The sequence below is a fragment of the Ciconia boyciana genome, chromosome 5 (genome assembly GCF_034638445.1).
Source record: "Ciconia boyciana chromosome 5, ASM3463844v1, whole genome shotgun sequence".
Taxonomy (NCBI): Eukaryota; Metazoa; Chordata; class Aves; order Ciconiiformes; family Ciconiidae; genus Ciconia; species Ciconia boyciana.
Window position 1 is genome coordinate 4420870 of NC_132938.1, and position 24683 is coordinate 4445552.

The 24683-nt window shown below is 38.6% G+C and overlaps 1 protein-coding gene and 1 long non-coding RNA gene across 6 annotated transcripts in view; one reads left to right on the forward strand and one right to left on the reverse strand.

Moving 5' to 3' along the window:
* Positions 1-909: 909 nt before the first annotated feature.
* LOC140652006 (uncharacterized) lies at positions 910-10355 on the reverse strand. Of its 2 annotated transcripts, none has more exons than XR_012042627.1 (3): positions 10016-10355; positions 9049-9155; positions 910-2546 (listed from the first exon to the last, which is right to left on the reverse strand). It is a non-coding gene; the product is annotated as an uncharacterized lncRNA (long non-coding RNA). The 2 variants fall into 2 exon arrangements; XR_012042628.1 differs by lacking the exon at positions 10016-10355 and adding an exon at positions 9260-9407.
* Positions 9979-24683, forward strand: part of CTNNA2 (catenin alpha 2) — a 524203-nt gene continuing 509498 nt past the window's right edge. For all 4 annotated transcript variants that reach the window (XM_072862258.1, XM_072862257.1, XM_072862259.1 and 1 more), the window contains exon 1: positions 9979-10435. The gene's annotated coding sequence lies outside the window, so the exon portion shown is untranslated. The remainder of the gene's footprint in view (positions 10436-24683) is intronic.

Here is a 24683-nt window from a genome sequence, read left to right on the forward strand (position 1 = left end):
CCTCCTCCTTTTTCAATATGCTCTCTGATTATCTTGTTCCTTGCTTCGGGACATTCCCTTTTCCTTCTTTCATAGCAACTTCAGATCACCAGAAATAAGCTGCCATTAATCAAATGATTTCTAATTTCTAGCCAGAACTCAAGCATATATTGCTGCCATGTTGTAGTTTTTGGATCACATTTTTAGAAACTGTGGCATAACCCAACATAGATGTCAGCCAGTCTTAGGAGACAACAATCAATTGATAATCCAAAAAACCCCTTTTGCATTAAAACCCATGATTAACCCATGTGTACAGGACACATCTGGGTTAATTTCAGGGAGGCACATCTATGAATTTTAATTAAAGATATATCTTTAACCATAATTTATCAACTTTATTGCCCCACACAAGTGAACTCTACCTTTGGCAACTCCTTCTCCAACCTATAGTTCTTATGTTCTGATGTCAAAAAATCTAAAACCTGAAAATACCCAGTCCTTTCTATACCTCTGAACGTGAAGACTCAACTACCAATTTGGTAAATACTATCCCCCATAAAAACTTTTGAGTCAACTTTATCCTGTTGTAAATGCACTGACACAGAAAGATACTTTTTTTTTGTTTTTACTTGCACTATTGCCTAACACAGTGGCCCACCGGCACCAATATTAAATGAGTTCCTTCTGTAAGATTTCATCAATGAAGTCTGTATGATAAATCTGTGCTATTTTTATGTCTGTACCTTTGAGAGTTCACCTGTTTCTTATTTACAAAGGACTAGATGCAATTCCCTGTATCCACTTAGATTTCACTTGGAATTGTGCTACTGGAACAAAAAGTAGAACTGTTAACATTCTCTGGCAATGGCTCGTATATATACCATTGACTTCCATTTCAGAAACCACTAGAAACGGTTTAGCCCATCTTAAGTGTCATTTATTTTTCAGTCACTTGTTATACAGAGCAGTAAACAATGTCAATTAAACTAACAATACTGTATCTAATGACATTACTCATTTATAAGACTAAAGCTATGTTCTCATGGGTTTACGATGATGCAGCTGTAAGTTCGAGCATTTGAAATTAGCCTTCATCTTGACTTTGACCAATACTGAAAATTAGGGCATTGAAAAAATGCCTGGAAAATTTTCCCAAGAGGAAAAATTTCTGTTTTGACAGAAATGGCTTCATCTTGACATATTTATAATACAAAACAAAGCTAAAATAGAAATATTTGTAGGAACTGTCATAGCAACCTGTTTTGATTTAATTTGCCAAAATTCTGTTAGGGAAATTACTCAGTTTTTACAGAGTATTTTATGTAGTTTGCATGAAGAAATCATGAAGTGGAATGGATCCTAGTACCCTGTCAGAGAAATTTCCAAAATAGGATTGTGGTAGGTTTTTCCCCCCACAACATATTATTGCAAGTCCTATGATCATTATAGACATATAATTTAGACATTATAGCTAGACATTCCTCCACTACTTCTGAGCAGGTTCATTAATTTAATGAAAAAGCATTCTCTGTTTTCTTTCTTCCTTTTTTAAGGGATGGTTCATTCAGCTGTCATTCAAATATGAAGAATGCTTTGAAAATGTAAATATTCCTGCTGTGTCATTCCCATTTGAGGTGTGCTTTATGTAAGGCCTTATGTAACTCTTGACCTGATCGATCAAGAGGTGCAACCATTTTCAGAAGTAATAAGCTGCATAACTCAATTTGAATGTGCATAGCATTTTTGATATTGAAATCAAGATTTTTATCTAAATGTGGCATGCTCATTTTACATTAAGCATTCTTCTCACACTTCTCATACTTCTCTCACAGTTAACAGGTGCACGTGGATTTTCCGAATGTCATTTTCTTTCTGTTTGAAACTACAACCATCTCCAAACTGGAAGTGGATGAGCCTGCTGCTAGATAACTGTCTGCCTTCATAACCCTATGTGATTATTCACACCGGTCATGACAAACAGAAAAAATAATTCTTTATATCGTTCTTTAACTGTTAATGAAAAGTGAGGACAGGGCAAAGGGCTGTGAAGTACTCCAGGCTTATTGCTCATGATTTATTAATTTGTTCAGAATCAAAACCCCCTGATTTTTATGTTGCTGTATTGCTACTGTAGATGATAAAAGATTCTTAGTTGAAGTACATGATCTTTAGCAGAAAAAAAGGTTTGACCTTTCTAAAAAAGTTAATTAACAAGAAAGACTCTGTAAATTAGGTCAAAAGGTCCATTAAGATGCAAGAAAATTTCAGCTTACAACAGACTGGTCACCACCAGTAGTAGCTCTTGTCATCAGCTTTCTGTTATTTAATTTCATTCTTGATTTTTCTCCTCGTTTTTACTTACAGCTGCTGCTCCTTTAGAAAAATCAACTGTCATTTTCATGATTCATCAAAGCCTGAAGCAAAAGACCAGAATCACCCATAGTCTTTTCATTTGTGATGCAGACTACTAACATCATCATTAACTTTCTTCAGGCCATGTTTTAGTTAAACGTCTTTTGTGCATTTTTACAGATGTTAATGGAAAGATGCATCATCTTGGGCTTCTGTCAATAGAAAAAAAAAAAAATTAGAAATTTTATATACTTCAAGATGTGGGAGATAATTTCTGTATACATTATTGTGTCTAAAACAAATCTTGATTCTATCTCACCACTGCTTTGTGCCCACAAGATAGAAAGTATATTTAAGTGATTGCATTTCTTCTGATAAAAAATGTTTAGCAAGTAATATATCACAATTGTCTGTTTTAACCCTTAAGTATAGAGAATCTTTAATGTAGTGCAAACCAAAAATTATAAACAACAAGAAAACTTAATAAAAAGAAAAACAAGTTTCTTTTTCTTGTAGATCAAAAGTTCTACAGCTAGTTACCTCTAGATTACCAAGATCCAATGTCAGATGTAGATATTCCCTGTCATGTTTTGTCTACTAAAAGTCTCAAAGACAACAGAAGTTTGTATAATAAGGCCTGAGAAAAGATCAAAATTTAGTCCAATATTCATAAATGACATTGCAGAAAAGTACTATGATTCAGTGGAGGAATCCAGCAATTTTCATGTGGATGAGCAAGTACCAGACAGCTTTCCATCTCACCTCATATGTATAGAAACCACAACAGGATGTAATAATCGAAAAAGCAGAAGGTTGAGGACAGTAATTTCCCTGAAGTGAAGCAAATCTATTGGCTGTTTTTTTCAACAGAGAACTATTTAATGAACTGCATTTGGACATGGCAGCACAGAAAACCCTTCTGTTCCTCAGACTGAAAATTTTGAAGAGAGTCACTCTTACTCTGTGACAGTTATTAGGATCTGGATATTATCCTTCTCCCTAAACCTTTCTTTGGTTAGGAAAACAAAGACATTCTAGGGACAGAGAAGTTCCAGAGGACAACTTCAACTAGTTCTGCAAAGGCATGAGCCAAAAATACATACTGCAGTTTTTAACCTGTGCGCCTTCTGCTTAGTTCCTCTACCACCTCCTGTCCCTTCTTTCACACGCTCAGCCCAGTTCCCTCCTTTGGTCTCCCTCTCACTTGTCTTGTTCTCCCCTATAGACAAGACTACCCGAACATATACTCTGTGTATAGATGAACTACATTATCTTACAGTTTGCTACATAATTGTTTACCTCTGATAAGTTTCACTAATTGAGATCCCTAGCAAGAAAAAAATATATTCTGGCATTGCGTAGGATTCACAGTCATGGACAGATTTCCTGTTGTTTTGATGCAGTGTGCAAACATAAGAAAATAGAGCTTGTTTTCCAAGGAGCTAACAACATCAGCAGCACAAGACATGAAGTGTTTACAAACAACAGATGGGAAACAGCTAGAAGGTGGTGGTCAACACAAAAAGCAGCGCTTTCCGCTTAAGAGCTGCTTATCTGATCAAGGTTTTTGTTGGAGAGAAGAGCTTTAAGGAAAGGTATGAAAAATAATTTTTCTGATATACGTATAATTAAGACAACTTAGAGTACAGAAACTGAGGCAGCTTTAAAGAAATCAAGTCAGTTATTCAAGGAGGCTTGAGGAAGAGCTGAGAAGTTACATTTTCCTGAGCCTCAATCTTTTCCTTACTTGCTACCCCTGTCCAGATAGAACACAATTCATTTTATAAATGTGAGAGAGAGATTTTATGACATTTGAATTGAATATTCCAAAGTTTATAGCACATTCTCAATATATGCCAAATTTCTAAACCCTTCTTTCTCCACCCCTCCCCCCTTCAAAATATGGAGGTGCAATAAATCTACCGCACATTGCCCTTTTGCAATTAAAGGGTGAGAGATGACCTCCACAAACACACACCCCTGCCCTGCTAATAGGTGGCATCAACTGAAGTTCAAAATAAAATATTAACAAAATTTAAAATCTATTCCTGCGGTTTTGAGAAGTAATCGTTTAAGGAAAAGGCCTTATAATAGTCTGCTATGGTGGTCATTCATCTAGTCAATATTAGTCTGACAACAGCAAAGAACAGATGTCTTTTTTGCATTTCTTTTGAATTTTTAAAGTCAGCTTTCTGAAAGAAGTGAAGGTAGTCACCACATCCTCTCCAGCGTAATAAAGTGGACAGACATACCCTGTGGTTTTTTCCAAACAAACTGCATCTGCTACTTGCCTTCTAGTTACTACAGAGGTACAAGTCAGGGTAAGTCCCTGGATGCTCTGACTGGCAGATTCTTTTGAGCCAGAGAAAACAGTCAAAAGGGGTGGCAGAGGGCATGGCAGGCAGGAGACTCTTAGTGTCAGAACCTACCTTGCGTCTGACTCTTTATTCAATATCCAATTTAAATGACCTGCAGGGTGTGAAGGCTTTACTGTTGCTTACTGCGCTGCTCATGCTAATATCTAGCACAGAAGTGTCTCACAGCAGAGGAGAAGCAAGAAATATTTGCAACCCAGTGCTCAGGCAAATGTGACAAAAATGACATACCTAAACCAAAATATAGGTCTCTCAAATACCTACCCAAAAGGTACCCAAATGTGCTCAGGGATGGTGAATGATTTTAGTCAATTCCTGTATATTTATGTGCACTCAATCAAGTCCAAAAGTTAATGTCTTATTAATACAAGGTACTGAAATATCTTTCAGAGCTGTTGACGATCTCCCTGCAGTATAGGCAGGCAACAATCTACTTTAAATAAACAACCTATTACTTGGTTTGTCTTTAAAGATAACTGAGCCTAAAAGAAGCTTAAAGCATTCTAAGTTCCACCTGCAGCTTTCAAAGTCTGCTTGAGTTGCCTGAGAGATACAGATTCTCCTCAATTTCTCTTAGATATTAGTTAACTGATTCTTTCCATTAAAACCCCCGCTAGTCTTTGCTTTCCTGTTCTCAGAAATTCTCTTTTTCAATAAAGCACAAATGTTGTCCAAATAGGAACAGGGACTCAGAACTAGGTGGTGAAAGAAACGAAGTCCATCTAGACACAAAGAGGTACTGAGATCATAACAGAGGAAATAAGAACTCAAAAAAGTTCATGTTCTGGAAGCAAACAATCGAGACCGTTTTTAGCAATAATCTCTCTTAATGTAGAAGAACGTTCTACGAGAGAAAAGATGAGCAAAAGGTGTGGAGGGGTTTTTTTGTGTACGCAGACACAACGCTGAGGCTTTATGCTGGGGTAAGGGGGATAATTCCTGCTGTGGTATTTTCACAAGAGCTGGATGTGAAGTTAAAAACATACTTTGTAATATTTCAAGAAGTGGACTAACCTATTTTAAGACTGAAAACATGTCAAATATTAGGTCTTACTGAAGAAGTTGGTATTGTACAGTATTTGGATGCTAGGAAAACAGAAGAAAATAGAGAAAAATAGCTGAATGGCATGACAGATATATTATAGCAAAAGATAAATGCCCAGTAGTTAAGAGAAATGTGGGGAAAAAATAAGATAAATTGATTGCTACGTTTAAAAAAAGTAAAAAAAAAAAAAGGCAAAAAGCTGGAATTAGCATTAAGATATAATATTGTGATTATATTTATAAATACGCTCAGATTACTTTTAGGTCTACCCTCAGTGTAAATTATTTTTGTATACTGGAGAATATAAAAATTCTAGATTATAATCTCTACTATCTAAAAATAACTTTGTCAGAGAACACGTGACGTAATTTTATGGAGAAAAACTGTATTTGCTGGATATCATGTCGCAGCTATTCTAATAGTAGGTAACAGACGATGGTTTGATTGCTACATATTTAAATGGTATGCAGAATAAAATGATTTTCAGTACGTTACATCATGTCAAGGTACCTGCTATCTAATGTTGTCATTAAAAAAAAAAAGATAGAAAAATATTCAACAGATGATTTAGAAAGTCAAGTTCAGATCTGTCTGGGCATCAGTAAACTATAGGTCAGTATTTGAAAACTGGGACTGCTATGTGCTGAAATTTGCTATGCGATACCCTTGGAACCAACAATCTGCCTATATAACCATAAATGCCAACATATAGTTCCTTAAGCAGAGAAACTTCAAACCCCCTTGATTTCCTTCACTTTTTATCCCAGGGATCACACAGCTTGGGAGTTCTTCAAAAGCAGCAAAGAGCATTGCACTTACAGAACCTAAATGCTCTTTCTGCCACGCAGTCTCCACCACGTAAATACTGCAAATTGTCTACAGAGCTTGTAAGAAACCACGGCTTCTCCTGTACATCTACCTTCTGGTTGATCGCACCACCATTTCAGATCTAGGTCCTGCATTAATGTCTTTCAACAATGATCCCACTGATTTTCTGGAAAAAAAAAAAAAGCCATTTCCTGATGGCCTTTTATATAGATAAGGACTACTACACCTATGTGAGGTGACTGGGCAAAATCAGAGGGTTCATACGGCACACGCTGGGCTGAGGCTGTGGGATGCTGCTTTGAGAACCCCAACTCTCCCAAGACCTTTTACTCATGCGTATTTATGTGTCTCTGAGTGTGTGTTCTCCTTCAAATTCTGCACATCTCCTTACTACTTCAATCAGCTGCTCCCAGTTAAAGCTACAGTGAATGTAACTTGTATCTGAGTAGTTATTAATTTGCGTGACTATGTATTGCAGAACTCAACCTGAAAATCTTAAGTAAAGGAAAGGTAAAGATTAAATGGCCAACAGGGACCAGGCTCACTGATAAATGTGAAGCATACCCTGTTTGTATTTTTCTGTAGTTCTTATTCCAATCATTCTTATTTTCCATGTACATGCTTAATATTTGGGTTCTATATTGTGACAGACAGTTCTACACTTGGCACAGAACTAAAAAACCAACAACACGTATTTACAAAAAGCATCCATGCATGCTTCACTTAGGCAAAATAGTCTTTTTGTCTGTCTTGCTAATCAAAGTGCCCAATATTTCTGATGCTTTGGTGATGTCTCTTTTTCTATATGTAGCTGAAAGTTGGCAGTGGGAGATCCCACGGCAGTTGCATTTGTTAGGAGCTGTCAGTTGGCCTCCCTTGGCTGGTAAGAGCTTCATTCATTTACAGAGCAGCTTAGCAGCTTATCTCAGTTTTTAGTAAACAGTGGTAACAAATTCAGTTTTCTTCCTTTTCTTTGAGACAGTTAACAGTGATAAAAAATAAGGGTAATTCAAAAAATATGTTAATAACCTAAAGGAAAGAAAGAAATGTCTAAACAGCAGACAGAGCCCTCTTTCAGGACCATGAGAAGAGTAAGTTCATACAGCTCTTCCAGATTTTCAGATTTCTTTATCACAGTCTGGCAGACCTCTTAGCAACAGTCCAGCAATCCATGTCTTCTGTCTTAGATAAAAGTAGTCTGGACTAGGTAAGTAATCCGATTTGTTTCTTAAATTGACACACTTTAAACAGGAACATGCACAGATAGTTGAAAGAATTCTTTGGTTCAAATTTACAAGAGATGTATTTGCAGCTTTGCTGCTGGTGAAGGGAAGAAGTTACATAATTTTTCATAATCATGCTTATTTACCATTTGTGGTTCTTATATGTACACTATAGCTCATGCTCATTTTAGTCAAATGCCTGAAGAAACATTTAGCTGACATTCAATTAGTGATGTACCGCACTGTGATAAAGGAGTAGGTAATTTACTATGTTCTGTTTGGGAACCTTGCTTGTTTCCATTAATATTCACAACAGACTTGCCAGTTACAACAAAGTAAGGTACTGCCCCTACCTAGAAGAACTAGCAATCCAAAAGATACGGAGTACAGAAATGAAGGCAAGAAACCGAAGGTCTGTAGGTAAAAGTTTCCTAACATCACATGGCTCTTGTCATTAGGATGGGAAAGATAATACCAGTACCTAGAAAAGCAATTTGATGCAACCTGAAAGCCTATTAAAGACACAAACTAAATGCCTAGTTTGCCTTACAGCAATAATTTACACATCATCATAAAGGGCAGGCCAGCCTAGCATGATCTCTGTTTACACATGCAGAATAGGTCATGTTTCAGTCCTAAATGATATGGTGAGATTAAAATAATTCAAAGTATTTATGTATACTACTGACTGTGACTACTTACATCTGTTATACGGCTGTACCAAGTATGTGCCATGGTGAATCTGATCACATTTAAATTCACATTTAAATGAGTTCTTGCTTAAGAATTTTTTTCCCTCCTTCAAACTCTCCCCTGGACTCTGCTGTTGTGTCTTGATAAAGGGAATTAAGGTTCCAATTCAGCTCCCTTCCTCATTTATTCATTGTAAAAATGAATATAGATCCTGACTATATTTGTCTCAGGCTGGGGAAGAGAGAAGAAAAAGACTGGCAACTACTCCTGCTACTTGGGGTCCAACAGATACCTGTACTACTAACATCATTCCCTTACAGGCTGAGGCAGGGAAATTCTTTTGGCAAGTTCCCTCCAAGCCTAAAACAGGCAAGAAAAGGTAAAAGCGTAGAAGGACTCATCCTCCTCCCCTCCTTGTTGCCTGTGAGTTTACGTAGAAGCTGGGGAAGCAGATGGATGCCACAAGAAGTGCAAAGGATGCGTGGAACAACAGCATGTCAGTGGGATTCAGACTGCCTCAAAACGGCAAAGTCCCTTCAACGACACCTACTCCACAGGGATCCTCTGCCACTGGGGCTTACGGGACTTCAAGCTCAGTGATTCTGGAGCAGGACGGTGGCAGCATGTTCCATCCAAAAGAAACAGCAGAAGAAGGTGCTGCAGCATAGTGAAAAAAGTTAAGCTTGGTAAGGTTAGCAATACAAGTGAGGTAACAGAAAAAAGGAAAGTGCAAGGCTTTGCAGAGAGGGACAAAACCTGACATTTGGTACAGAGAATGTAGGGCTGTACAACACCCAAGTAACAAGAAAGCCGTAAGCAAAGTTTTCGCAGTTTAAGAGAACAGGAGAACTGAAGTTCTTGCAATCGGTCCTGATGGTACACTCATAAAGCAATTATCTTCCCCCTGCATAGTATCTGAAGCAGCACAAGAGATCATTACGCGAATAAATCCACATAAACTCCCTCCCAGCTCTCTGTTCGCCGGCCCCTCCTGTCACAGCTTCCAGCGCTGTCTCTCGGCGACCGGGCTGCGCTTGCGAAGCCCCCATGGACAGGCACAGCCTTTCCGCAGCTGCCCCTCGGCCTCCTCTGCGTTACCACCCGCACAAGATGGACACGCCACGGCCACCGCATCGCACCTCGCCCCGCCGCGCTGCCGGGACGCGCCATTCCCCCCCGGCGCCGCTCTCCAGGCCGCCGGACTGCGGCCAGCGCAGCCCCGTTTCCCCCGCGTCGCCTCCGGGCCCCGCAGCGCCCGTCCAGCCGGGGAGCCCTCACCTCAGCTCCCCACCTGCCGCGGCTGCCCCCCGCCCCCCTGGGCCTCCCTCCGAGCCCTCTCCCGGCCCGCACAGCAGCCGCCGCCCTCTCCCTCCCGGCCCCTTGGGCGCCTCCCGCAAGCCCCGCTCCCCTCCCCTCACACCCCGAGCCCCATGCCTCCTCCTCCGCCGCGCCGCCCCCTCTCTCTCTCTTCCTCCCTCCCTCACCCGGCCGCTTGGTAACGCCGCTTCCATACTCACAGCAACTGCGCACTGAGGCGGCCCGCAGCCGGCCTGGGGACCCGCTTGGCCGGGACCGGCAGCGGCGGCAAGGCCTCCCCCCGCCCCGTCACCCCCTCGGCGGGCAGCTCCCCGCGCCCGGCGGCGGCGGCGGCGCAGGCGCGCTGCCTCCTCCCCTAGTGGCTGCCGCGGGGAGGCTGGCGGCCGCGGCGGCAGCTCCCGGGTCCCCTCAGAGCCCAGCGAGCGCGGCTCGGGCCGGCAGCGGGAGGCGGGCGGCGAGGGCGGGAGGCGGGGGCCGGGGCCGGGGCCGGGGCCGGGCGCTGTGTGAGGGAGCCGCGCCGCACACCCAGCCCGTCAGTAATCGTCGCTGCTGGGGAGGAGGAGGCGGAGGAGGCGGCGGCGGCGGCGAGAGATTCTCCCACCCCCACCCACCGAGCTGAGGTGAGGCCAGGGCAAAGCATCCTCCTTTCTTCCCCTCATCCCTTCCTCCCTTTCATCCTTTCTCCCCCCTCCCCGAGCTCCTTCCTTTCATCCTTCTTTCCTTATCCTCCTTCCCCCTTATCTCGCCTTCCCCTCATCCTTCCTTGCGCTTCCTGGTCCTCCTTTCCTTTCTTCTCTCCTTAGCCACCTTTCTCCACTCCTCCCCATCCCCCAGACTCCTTCTCCCCGTGTCCACATTTCGCACCCACCAGAAATAATAATCATGCCTTCTTTTTTGTTTTGTCTTTTTTTTTTCCCTTTTCCTTTTTTAAATGCAATTTTAATTCTCACCCAGTGAAAGGGGGAGAGAGAAAGAGACAGAGTCGGTCACAGACAGAGATAATCCCCCCTCCTTTAAAGAATGGATTTGAATTAATGGTCATTTTGTGGTGTGTGTATTATGGGAAGAGGGGGATTATATTTAGGGATGAACAGAAAGGGTCAAAGGTGTGCTGTTTCACTTATTCATCTATTTACCTAGCATCACTTCGAGGTGAAACCTAGCACCCTATTATTTTAAATCTTTTTTTTTAATTGTTTTTTAAAATTATTCTCCTTTCTTCAGGCATCAGAGGTTTCTTCCTCCCTTTTCTCCATCCACTGTGCGTCTCTGTAATTTACAGTCGCTGCTGCTGCTGCTGCTGCTCTGATTGTCTCAGCCGAGAGCCGGTGGGGAAGGGGCGCGGGGAGCGGTGCTGTGCGGTGGGGAGGGGGCGACGGCAGAAAGCAGCTTCCTCCATCCCTTCCCTCTAGGCCTCTTCCAAGGTCTGAGACCTTTCGAACCACCCGCTTCATATCCCACCCGGAATCCAGCCCGAAAGGTGCCAGCTCCCGTCAAAGGATTTGCTCCGGTGGCAAAGAGTGAAAGTTTAAAACGCGGCTTTGTCTTTACATGGAGCGCGCTGGGGATGGCGAAAAGCTGCGTGGATGGTGGCTGCAAGGCGACGGCCAAAGTGTCTCGTTGCGTGGCTTCTGGAGTGGAAGAAGTTTTGCTTAGACATGGTGGTGGTGGGGAGCAGCGTCGCTGCTGCGAGACTTCCCTGGCTGCCTTGCCTGTTTGGGAGTTGGCGTTGTGGATGCGTGTGCTTAGGGGAGCGGCAGTACGCCAAGGGTTCGGGAAAGTAACTTTTACATATTTACGCTGGGGTGTAACGTGAGGAGTAGGTAGCACGCACCTGCTTCTCCATGGATTGGAGGGGTGAACGTACTCCCTTGTGTCTCGCCGGTTGTGTGCGATGCCTGTTTTCTTTTTAAGGTGATGCTCCGTCAGTTGAAATGATCAGTTGGGGGTTGTATTTCTCTCATCGGTTGTGTAGTGGCAGAACATTTATTTGTTTGTTAGCATGCCTCAGATCATTTCAGCCTCTTTAAGCTTCCGTTTGCTGAATTAGAAGTTTGTTTATACTTCATCAGGATAGGAATGTTTCAAAACCCCTGTTAATTTAGAGATCTATAGATACCACAGCAGCCAATACTATAGCAAAACTCTATCAGCCTGAATAATATTAAAACACGCATGTTATAGACTCTCTTGGCATGTATTCCCTAAGAAATGTTGATTCTGTTAACTTGTCAAAATTGCAGCGAATGCTGTGTGTTTTGGAGTACAAGGTAGAGAAGTAACATAAATAGGAGTAATCTTAAATGATGTTGCTGATGCGAACAACAGATCTTTACTGGCTTTGTGGCTATTACAATGCTGCTGGTTTTCCTTTTCACCTATAGTGTCTATGATTGATATTATGTATTGTATCAGGCTTTTTATACTCCAGGTCAAACAGAATTGTTTGTAGAGGAGAAAAAGTACTGACCTGAAGGATGAACTTTTGCACTCAATTGTGTAAATCATTGTTTACAGAAATACCACCTCAGCTGTGTACAAGATAGCTGTAATTCCATTCATGGGCTCTGTTGATGACAAAAGCCTCAACAGGAAAGCGCCAGTGTCACTTGAGTCCTTCCATGGAAATGCAACCTTAATTTATGCAGATTTCTGAAAGCTTTTTTTTTTTTTAATATTAATGTTGAGCACGTATGGTACTACTGAAATGCCTTTGAACCACTGAAAACCAAGAGTATTCACAGACTGAGACTTTAAAGCCAAAGGAAGCAATTAGGTCTTCTGCTCTGACCCCTTGACTATTAAGTCAGTTGGATTTTATCCAGTTACTTTTCAGTGCAATAACTTGCATTTCGCTGAAACGTATTTTCCAGAAAAATTGTAATTTTGATCAGAAGACAGTAAGAGGTGGAGAATCTGCTGTTTATTAAGTTATTTGGCTTCAGCTTCCACACACTGGTTACTGATGTGCCTTTCTCCACTATGCTAAAGAACTTAAAGTATTTTCTTACCACTGAGGTATTTGTCTGCTGTAATAACCTAGTAATGCCTCTCTTTTCTATTTGAAAAAACCAAGTAGACTAAAATACTTTAAATTTGTCACTGCATGCATTTTCCTCACAACTCAGTTTCTGCACCTTTTTTTCCAAATCCACTTTTTCAGCATTTTTGTGAAAATGTGAGCTGCATACAGCATGCCACAATGCCTTGTCTCAGGAGTGTTTTGTGAGTTTAAATATTATCTCTCTAGTGTTACTCTTCTGTTTATACATCGCATTTACATATTAACCCTTCATCTGCAGCACTGCATTTCGATCTCCGTTTCACTGGGTACGCTCCCTGTGGCAAACCCTTTGCAGGACTGTTTCTTTCCACAAGAGTTCATCATTCTGTAGACTAGCATGTGTTTCTTGGTTGTAGCTTTATAACTTTGTACATGGCTTTTTTTAAGAATGTTTTGTTTCTAGCATGGGTTCAATATACCAAACGCTCCTGATGGCTTTTTGTAACTGATTGATCTCAGTTATGCAACATTCTATCAATTTATAACTTGTGCAAATTCTGTCACAACTGATCATGTAGACTTAGAAATAATTGAAAAAGTATTTTGTGATAGTGGCTCCACCTTTGGGAAACTCCACATTAATCTGCATTGGGTTGTCATGTGTTCTTCTCGAAAGCTGTTTTTTTGAGGTGACACTTAACCAGTTCTTGACCTGTTTAATTGGTGCTATTTAGTAGTCAGGCTGTCACAGAATACTATGCCAAGTGCCATAGAGGTTTATACATGAATACAGATATTTTCACCAATTGGAAGTATCAAATGTATCAAAGAATAAAATCAGATTCATTTAAAAAGATCTGTTTTCATTAATTTTGCTTCCTATTATTTGTTATATAGCTCTGATATATCAGTTGAATCTCATGTAATTTTTTTTACATTATTGTTTTGCTCAGGACTGCCATCGTTCTAGCCTTCCTATACCTATAGACACTGTCTCACTAGCTCTTTTAGAGTACGGTTGTAACATTAGCGTCCATTCAGACTTATGAAATTTTCCCGGTATTTTCAGAATTGCTAAAAATTCATGGCAGTGGGATAGACACCTCCTTAGACACTTCTGTGAGAACCCTCTTCTATGGTGAACTTTGGTCCTGCTCATCAAAAATGTTTATTGCAAAGTAATATTGTTTTAACGTTGTACTTGTAATGGACTGAAGAAGTAATTCATCATTCTCATGAGGTACCAGCAAATCATCTTACTTCTTTACAAATGCAGAATTACTTATTGAATGTATCTGCCCTTTTGCACTGGTCGTGTAGATCAGAGTCCCTGTTGACTAACACACCTGTGTGAGGGCTAAGATTTCTTTTGTTCTTACAAATCCTGCCCCCTCCTTTTTTTTCTCCTGTTACCAAGAAATGTCTTCATCCTCACCTATGAATTTTTTACGCTTACTGATTCAAAAAGTGTGTAAATTTTTATCCCTTAATACTTTTTTTTCTTGTTATGTATGGCTTCTTACTTCTAATAGCAGTATTTATTGAAATCTGTTTTGTTGCCAAATTGTAGTAGTTATGACAATGCCTTCTAGGTATTACATGCTGTCTGAACATGTGAGTATGAGAATTTTTTTTTTCTGTGTACAACAACACAGCCATACAATTTATTACATTTCAGAGCAGAGTAGGCTTTTGCTTGTAATATAGTATGTTTCAAGGCTTGGCTAAAGAAAGCTAAGCTCTTTATTTATTTTCTCCATACTTTTTTCAGAGCATAGGACATAATTTGTGGTTTTAAATATACCAAATGGTATTGGGAGTATGAAGGGCAAGTATACAGAAATAAATAATACAATATGTAGTTGGAAATATGAAGGGCAGACATACAAAAATAAATAACAACATTAACCTAATAGTAATTACAGTAGCATACTTGGGTCATAACTTGATTGGAGTTTTTGTGGCTCAGGTCTATAGAAATTGTTTCCCTAAAGCTAATTTGAGGTAAGACGCAAGAAGAAGATTTAAAAAGAACAGAATTGGAGGGGAAGATGAAAGTGACAAAAAGAAAGTTGTATTTTAGAGGCTAGCTAAGAGCTGCTTCTTGAGTAAAACAAACTTGTTTATTTTGTAAAAACATAACATTTGTCAGGATAAACCTTCTTGAGGAATTAAATAAACAATAAAGTGTATCAGTTGACCAGCAAGAACTTTCCCAAGGCATGGCTTCCAACACAGCAGGCTTCGCAGGAAGCAGAAGTGGCTGAGACTCTAGTTCCTCTGTGGAGTTCCATTATTGATGGGTAAGGTCCTCCAGCTGTATCAACAACACTGTGAACCTGACTGTGATCAAACTGCTTCTAAGTCTAGCATGCCTTGAGCATTGTTGGAAACTAAAGAGACAAAACTATTTAAGACTGCTGTAACAAATAAATTGAAGACAGCACAGAACAGAAACCAGGTTTTGGCCTATTAAAAGAAGTGGTTGATAACTAAGTTATTCTTGTATTCCAGCTTCTTATTGTCTTATGGGAATTCATAATACATCTAAATATATCTCAAAGAGTGATAACACTATTGTATTGAATCTTCAGTTGGGCAGGCTCAGCACTCTACAGATGTAAATGAATTTTATCTCGGGTTTCTGGGTGAAAGCTCTACCTCTCAGCTTTCTAAATGGTTTCCTCAGCATCATACGTGAGCCATTGAGAGAGTACTAAGATATCTGCTTCCAAACAATGGTTGTATACAAGAAATAATTCTTGAACATTTTCAAACAGGAAGATAGGTTGAAGTCATATTTACATAACAAAACATCAGCTGCTTCATCAGCTGCTCCAAAACATCAGCTGAAATGGACTTGTGAGCGTCACTTACCAGTACACTTGGTTGAAAGCCAGGATTTTCATGTTTTGGAAAATCCTCGTCTTTGGGGAATAGTGTTTTATTTTGGGTTGGACCAAGATGGTGAAGTTTCAAGTTTCCAGCAAAATGAAAATTATTTCCCCAAGTAGGAATATCACCACTCCCTACCAACCCCTGATATACATATTTTGTTTCAAATTTCACATCCTGTCATAAGGCAAAGCATTTCAACTTTATGGGGAGCAGGAGGAAAACTTTTCAATAGCTTTTCATTGGATGTGTTGACAAAGCACACCTACCTTTGAAGTACTTTTACTTTGCTGAATCAGCATTTCTGACAGCAAGTTGTTTTTTTATTCATTTGGAGTATTTTTTGGCTAGCTACACTTTTCAGTCACATCACCCCTTGCATTAGTATTCTAGTATTGAGAACAGTAGAGAAACATTTTCAACATTGCTGCAGAGACTGCCCAAGTTTTCAGGCTTCTTAAGTAATGAGAATTATTCGGTTAAGTGAAACTGAATCCTGTAACAGTAAGAACATCTCTTAGGGTTTTAATTTGAGACGTTAGAAAAATAGTAGATTTTGCAGTTATACAAAAGAATCTCTGTATTTAGAGTATTTTAAAGCTATTTTTATAGATATTCCAATCCGTTGTTATCACTGCTGTTATAATAATTATTATGTGACATTTCTCTCTCCTGTGTACTTGTCCTTTTCTTTGAAGCTATGTATTTTAAAAACAAGTATATGTTACATTATGCTTAAAGTAGACAAGAATATTAGAACAGAAGACAATTTGAATATAAGTGGAACTTAAATTCTGAATACACTTTTATAAGCAGAAAGTAGAAGTGGTTTCAGTCAGGCTAGGCTCCCAGTTGCCCAGGTGACTTCTGCAAATGGGACTTAAGCTTTTAAGTTACTTAAGGCCTCTTGTAAATGGATTAATCAGTTTGTCCTTGTCTACAATTAATCAACTTTAATTTTTAATACTCTATTATTTACTAACAAAAGCCACCTCTCTATATTCCATTGAATCTGCCTGTATGGAAATTCTCCATTAAAGTCCATTCAGCATAGGAGGGGCAACTAAATCTCTCAGTTCTCTAAGTTTTACTTATAAGACATGGATCAATTGGAAATATTTTATTCCTTATATTTTAAATGCAGAAACTGTGTCCATCCTGTGCAGAGCTGAGAAAACTACTTTTATCAGTTCTCTAAATCTTTTCAAACATCAAAAGAAACTCCAAAAGACCTCTTCCTAAAGATTTAAATTTCAAGTTAGATTATGGAGTAGAAATACTACTACAAAATTTCAGTAAGCACTGATTTTATTTCTGTTAGAGTATCATAATGTTAGTAGCAATAGTTGTGTCCTTTCCAAAGGAACCATGTTAACAAACATGAATAAAACCTCTTGAAAAGTGGCGTAAAAATATTTGCAGTTTTAACTTGCTCAAATAATCAGAGGCAGACATATTTATCTGATGATATTTTTTTTTTTCTCCTTCACTGCCTCTGGAAAAACATTTTGGTTTTTGCTGCTTGGTCTAGTAAGATGCCCTCTTTACAGTTGTTCTGTAACTTTTGAGTCAATTTAGAGATTTCTGTAAATAAATAATAGTATTAAGTAAATGAATGAATATAAATAAACAGAGAGTAGGTGTGATGTTCTCTATCACTAAATATTATCTCCCTTGAACGTTTATTGAATGATCTCTCTTTCTGATATAAAAATACAATCAGCTGTGATAAGTTACCCATGGTTAATTCTTCATGTGAGTTCATAACTGAACCGCTATGTATTCCCCACTGGATGCAATATTGCATCTGTAAGCAAGATGGGGCTAATGCATGGAGGTGAAATTTGTTTATGGCCAGTGTTGTGTAATACATCTGATTATTTTGTTAGATAAAAGAACCATAATACATATTTCCCGTTAAGATGACTAGATCTCATGCTTAAACTCCTGGAAGCAAAAGCAGCAGTTGCTTTAACATATGCCACTATATTTATTGAGAAACTTTGAATATTGAGCCTAATTACTTTTTTTTCTCTGCATCTCTGTAAAAATCATATTATGAAAATTGTTATTTCAGTTATTACCAAAATAAAAGAGGATTAATTATAACTTTTAAAAATTGTGCCAGAATATTTCAGTAAAATAAATTGTATCATCTGTGCTTGATTTTGATAGGGAATTTATCAAAACTTTTCATAAATGATTATTTGATGGTTACAAATGTTGACCATTTAGATAACAAAAGACTGTTCAGCCTTTCAAGGAAAGGTACGAAATAGATAACAACTAAAATTTCAAGTGAGAAATGTCCAGAGTAGGAAGGATGCATGTTTTAAGTATCTCTTTTCTGCTTGTTTACAGATGATGATCAAAAAATACCTCCATCTTTTAGGGCCAGCAGTGCTTGCATGTAGCCAAGCTTGGCTTTAAACAAATGTCATTTATTTTTCCTGTTGTTAATTAAGATTAGACTATCACTCATCAGCATTAGCAGTCCTGTCTGAAATAATTTAGCAGATTAAATCTGGAAGTAGGAGAATAGTTCTTCCGTTTATAAAATATAGGAAAGCTGGTTAATTTAATTCTTGCAATTAAAATCCATAGGTGAATCTTTAAAATGAAGCTACAGAATTGCAAAGAAACAACTACCATTTGTTACGAGTTAGAAAGAAAGAACTGCCATTTGTTACCGAGGTTTTTTTTTGATTGGGGTCAGAGTGAGAGATTCATGTATTTTTATTGCAGCATATGAACGCATTTCTAGTTCTTATACAAATAGTCTTGAGTGCTTACTATAATCAAGTCAGAAATGCAAATTCAGAATTACAGCTGCTTAGTCTAATTTTAAACATATCTATTATCTCTGTAATCTACATTTCCAGTGCTTAGATTCTATGCAGAAATACTTCTAAGAAAAATAAATTGTCAGGAAGTCCATGAATGAAGGAGGATGAGGCTGTGTAGGGGTAGAATAGGAATAAATAGATTCTCGTTGGCTGGGAGCACTTTGCCCCAGAAGAAGTCGGAGGCCTCAGTGATATGCAAAGCTGTCACTTGTACTTGGGTGGGCTGCCCATGCTTTCTGTAAAATTCAAGCCTATTTCATTCAGCTGACAAAAATTTTTGTACTTTTGGACTTGCTAAATATTGTTTCTGGGTCACATCTGATATTTAGCAAGGACAGGAATGTTTAAAAAAAAAAGAAAGAGAAAAACTGTTGCTGTCTTACGATTTAATTTTACTTGGGTGGCTTAGGGAGAATTCAGTGCATGGCTAAGACAGCCAGCATACTGGATCCCTGGATGCTTTAATCTGCTCTTGCACACTAAAAAGATTTTAGGTGACTTGCATCCTTGAACAAAGTTTCTTCTTTTATACTCGAATTCAAACCCTTGCATTCAGGCCTGAGCCTGGGAAATATTGGGTCAGTGCAGGTCAGAGTAATGGAACTGTACAGGTGCTTTCTAGGTGCTAAAGAGCAGTCAGGACACGAGTCCTGAGCAGGATTGTCTTCTACTCATGCTCTGTTTGTGTGAAAACCAGCATCAAACCTTATATAAATTTTATCGTTCCCCTGCGTGCTTTCCTCATCTTCTAAATAACTTAAGTGCATTTCCAGAGCATTTTCTACAGCCTTACAAATACTTTTTGGCTTGCCTTGTTCTAATTCTGTATTTACTACCAACAGTATTTTTCATTACAAATTCAGCCTAAGAACGTGAATATGTATGGGGTATCTATATACAATATTTACCTTCACTTGGCAGGGTAAGAAATAACATTTTATTATTAACTTTTATTATATTTAATATATTTAATTCTAACTTCCTTAATGTGATCCGCGAAACTGTCACCTTGCTTCTTGCGGAGTCTTCTTGGAATGCCATCCAGAGGTATTGTATGGTCCCAGGTGATCTCGAACACTGCAGCATAACCTAATTTACATGACAGAGTAATATGGAAGCATACATTTTGTACAAACATGGCCAAAAAGCCTTCAGAATTAATGTCTTGAAGTACTTGGGAAAGCTGAGTGACTAGTAGCCATGGTGACTTTTTTTTTTCTTTTAAGTAGAAACATCACTGATTACTAGCCTTCATGTGAGCCTTATGCTGGGTATCTGTTCAGCAAGCTACAAATTTGGTGGCAGCAAAAGAAAAATCTTAAATGTGTGGACAGATTCAACACACGAAAAGCAGTGTGGTTTGGATGCAAAAATAGCAGGCTTGCAAACAAAATTAGGTTGAGAGCTGTAATGATGACACAAATGCTTTTTTGAGGCTCCGCACTCCATGTTCTCCTTGTTTGCTACTAGTTTTAGAACTGTTTTGGCTTGGCAGGTGCTGAAGTTGTACCCTTTAGCTCAGATGCTGCGAGAGACTGACTTTGGACTGACAGATCCTTCCAAACTTGGTTGCATTCTGAGGGTGGAGTCAGCTTAACTTTATTTTAATTGTTTTATGGCTTTGGGTTCACGGGAATGATGCTGAGATGCGCTGACAACATGAGTATGTTCAGGTCTCCTGTCAGCTTAATGAGTTTATTTTTGCTGGGTGGTTGACAATCAGCCAAAAGAAACAAAAATTTACATAGCCCAAGAACAGCTTTTTGGCCGGTTTTCCATAAAAAGATCAGTCAGGAGGAAGGGGAAACACTAGAGATGACTATTTATTTGTTTTTTTTTAAAATCAGTTTTCCATAATGATGTAAAAATTGGGATCTCTTATTTTTGCTTTCTCTGCACCATAAAAGTGTTGGAGATGGTGTGAGGTCTGTTCTGTTGCCATGATATCCAGAAGAAAGATTTGTTGTACCCTAACGATGTTGCAGGACTTGTGATGGCTAAAGCCTTTCCTGATCAATCCTTGGGAGCTAATCCACAATAATTAAGTATTTCTTGAAACAGAGCATGAGCGAGACGGACTCTGTAATGATTAGGACATGGGTGGATCAGAGCAATTAGTATTTGGTTACACGAAAGGAACAGCTTCTAAGGAAGGACTGAAATCCACACTCCTCAAACAAAGAAGATGTTGGAGTTTAAACGCTTCAGGTGGGCTTGAAATTAGCGGTCTGAATTGGGCAGTTTGAACCTGGATCTCCAAGATTTGTGAGTGACTTTGTCCGCTGAGCTCTTGGCTGCACTGGTTTGGATGTTTCTTTTTCATTGCTGTTCTTCGTTAAGAAGTTCTTTTCATTGGGATGAAACCAAGATCATGTAAGTCAGGAAAGAATTTTGAAATCATTCTTTTAAAAATGTATTTTTAATCATTTCCACCTAGCTTCAGTTAGAAATGACTAAAATTGCTTAGAATTGAAGTCACCTCTTGGCCATTACAGCTAGGGTATAGGAAATACAAGCAAAGCATAGCTGCTGTGGAAAGGTGTGTTGCAGGAAGACTTTCAACAGCTTCAAGTATTTAGAGCTCCTTTAAATAAGAAGAAAGTATATAAATAAAAAAACCCAAACCTGTCTTTTGAGTAGATGACTTCCTTTGCACATTAAAAAAAAAAAAAAACAAAAAAAAAAAACAGAAAAAAAACCAAGCACCCATATTGAATCTTAGCTGTGGTGTTCACATAATACTCCTTTTGTAGGAAATTAAGTGCCTCGAATCTGAAATACGTTTCTCTGATCTCAAGAAATGTGCAAAACATGAGAAAGACTTCACAATGACCAAGTAGAAAGATTTATTTTACCAGGGACCTCTTCCAGCATTGCAGATGGGTTTCTGGGTATCTTAGCTAAGGGACTAGTTTGGGTATTCAGATTATGCAAGATTAAATCCTTGATCCTTTAAAATTAATTACAGAATTTCCGTTAATGTTGCAAAGCTCTTACCCAGCACTTCTGGAGCTGGTTCTGCCTTCGGCTGTGGATTGTGTCTATATCTTCTAAGTGTAGCAGGAGCCAGTCCTGTGTGGTATTACAATGATACATAATAAATTGCTTAAATCTCTGGAAAATTCAAATGCTTATCTGTGTTACCTTATAGACCTGTTGTGAGTACTAATTGTATCTGTTACATGCTCTAGAAGGCAAACGATTTATGCAAACAGGATTTTTTTTTAACATTTCAACAGTTAAAGAAGGTAACAATAAGTGTCCAGTGTGACAGCTCTTCTTTGCATCTGATTTCTCATCTGCTGCAAATATACAATACACACTGCTCAAACTTTGATTTTAATGAGCTATTTTTTGTTCCTGTTTTGATCTAAAGATAGCTTTTCCTCTGAAGTAAGAAACTTGTTCTATCATGTTGGGCCAGTTGAACAAAACATTACAGATGGACTCAGTAACCTAAACGTGAGCTCGTAGCACACCGTTGTAGACACCTGACAGTATTCAGCTTGTTCATCAGTTATGTCATGGGTCTCATGCCAGGTCCTGTATCGTATCTGTCACTGCTGTCTTGCTTCTGTACAATGCCCTGGGTTATAGCTCATCTCAGTGATGAAAAAACCCCAAACGTATCAGACCATTGGGTTACTTGATGAGTTTCATTGTCTTTCTCTCAAATGGTGCTAACGTGGGTGGAAGAGTGCCATGGAAGGAACCACAATTCTTGGTTAGTCTTTAGTGTGGCAAGGTACATTAAATAATTATGAAATTTGGTGAGACTACTGACATTTCAGAGATCCCTTGGATAAGTGGAAATAGGGAGAATTATGAATATTGTCTTAAAATTATGTGTATAATAGGTGTATGTATCTCATATGCAGAATATCCTGTATGAAGAATCTAAATTCATTGTGGGCCTGTGTTTCTAAATACAGAGAGCACTATAGACAATATTACAAGGTGAGATGCAAGATATGTCAAGGATGGTGATCACAGTCAATATGTTAGAAAGGTTTCATTATTTGTTCCTTCAAGGAAATTTTGGTGTCTGAAGAACAACTATTGTGTTTTCATTTTTGCATCCAACTAAATAGATGAATTAGATGAAGGCTTGTAAGCACTTAGATTTCTTGTGTCACAGTGGTGACACTATCATGTGCAGTCCTTGCACACATTTAATCCCCATTAAATAAAGTGTTGGTTTTTTAGCCGTATTTATCAAGGTCTTCTCATTTGAATGTGCAAAACAAAACAAAAAACCCACCACATTTTACTTCTGTTAAGGAAAGTATTTGTATATTGTTAATCCTAAACCTTAGTCCAAAGTTCAGTCCAGAAAGGGTATGTCCATATAGTTCTAAATAATTTAATGAAAATTATATGTTCGTAGTATTTTTAAAGTTAAAAACATTTGAATGTGTTAATATGGAGTTTTGCAGAATACTGTGGAAAAGACGAAAAAGACAACCTTATTTTTTATTATAATAAATTATGTATGCTTCAGGTGATTTCTGGATGTCTTATGTGTTAAAGTAATGAACAGTTCCACCGCTGAACTATTTTATGCTAAGTTATGCTTTTAAGCCAAAGGAAAAAGATAGTTTTTAAGAGCTGTATTTCTGTGAAAACTGTTAGCAAATGCTTATCATTGTAGTGAGGCCTCAGTAAAGTTTAATCTATTATTCCTTGTGTTTTATTTCAAGACAACTGAATGTGAGGAGATGCTTTTTTGCTACACACTTGCTCAGAGTGGCTACAGTCCAATATTTGCTGTCCTATTGCTATTTTTGTTACTGCTTTTTGTGGTGAAGGCTTGTGATTTCATTAACACTTATTTTAAACCCCGAAAAACCTGACAGAGGTTTAAATAGAAAATAATTCTGTCTTCCATGTAGATAAGCACAGAAATACATGAATAAAAATCAAGGTGGCCTCTCCTGCACACTTCAGAAGTCTCCTGCCTGCCTTTATAAACCTTTGGGAAATGGGCCACGTTATCTTCAATTTTGTAAATAATTAACATTCTTTGTGTGGTTATTTCTATCAAAAGTATATTTCTAGATTAATTTACGGATAGTAATAGTAGTAGTTCCTAAGAGGCTTTTCTTTTTTTGTTGCTTTTGTCTATATTTCTGGCATAGGAGAGTAGGATCTTATCCCATTAGCCACCTTCCTTCTGTGAGAAGCCATGCATTGAATGAGGGAGTTTTAACAATTTTCACAGACTTTGAACTTGTTTTATGTTGTGATAACCCTTGAAACCCAAACATGTATCTTATATGTTAACTCCACCTATAGTTTCCACAAGTCATCTTAAGAGAGATTCTTTGTCACTCACGGTGTCAGAACGCAGGGTTGTGTTTGTCCTTTGAATTAAGCAACAGTGATTAAATTACACATGCTTTCGAGATCCTTATTTTTCCTGCCTAAAGAATGGTATGGTGACCTTATGTTGACACTATAGAGAATGTGTGCTTTGTTAACTGCATTCAAGATCTGCCCCTGTAGTTTAAACCAGAGGCACTTGTTCTAAAACACCAGCTTTGTTTTTTTGGGTTATCACCATCACATCTGGACCTTCGCTACCTTAGGAGCCATGTGATGGTACTTATTCTCCTTGTATTCATTTGATGTGATTTGCTTAATATAAGAAAACAAGCCCATACTACATTTATTTTTAAGTGAAGAGGAAAAAAATGACTTTCTCTGGAGTGATGACAATGAGTTGTTTATTACCACAAGCCGTGCGTTTTATTTTCTTTTAGTTAGAAAGCAGTGATTTGTCTGAATTTTTGGAGTGGTTTTTAAGTGAATAATGATACAAGATCCTTCTTACTTGAGGCTTCTTATAAATGTAGTTATTTATATGAGGGAAAACTGTTCAAGCACGGATTATTTATGTAGGGGAGAAAACTGGCTCTGGATTGATATAATTTTTCTTTCCCATCTTCTCTGAATTAATTTGTTTTCTCTGTGCAGTGAGTGCTCGATATGCTTGCAACTTTGTTTTAGACACCTAGGAGCTCCTTGTTCCATTTCCCTTGATAAAATGATCCAATTCAAACCTCACTTTCTGTTCTTCAAGGGAAACTTTGTTCCCTCATGGCTTCAAAGAAATGTTATGGC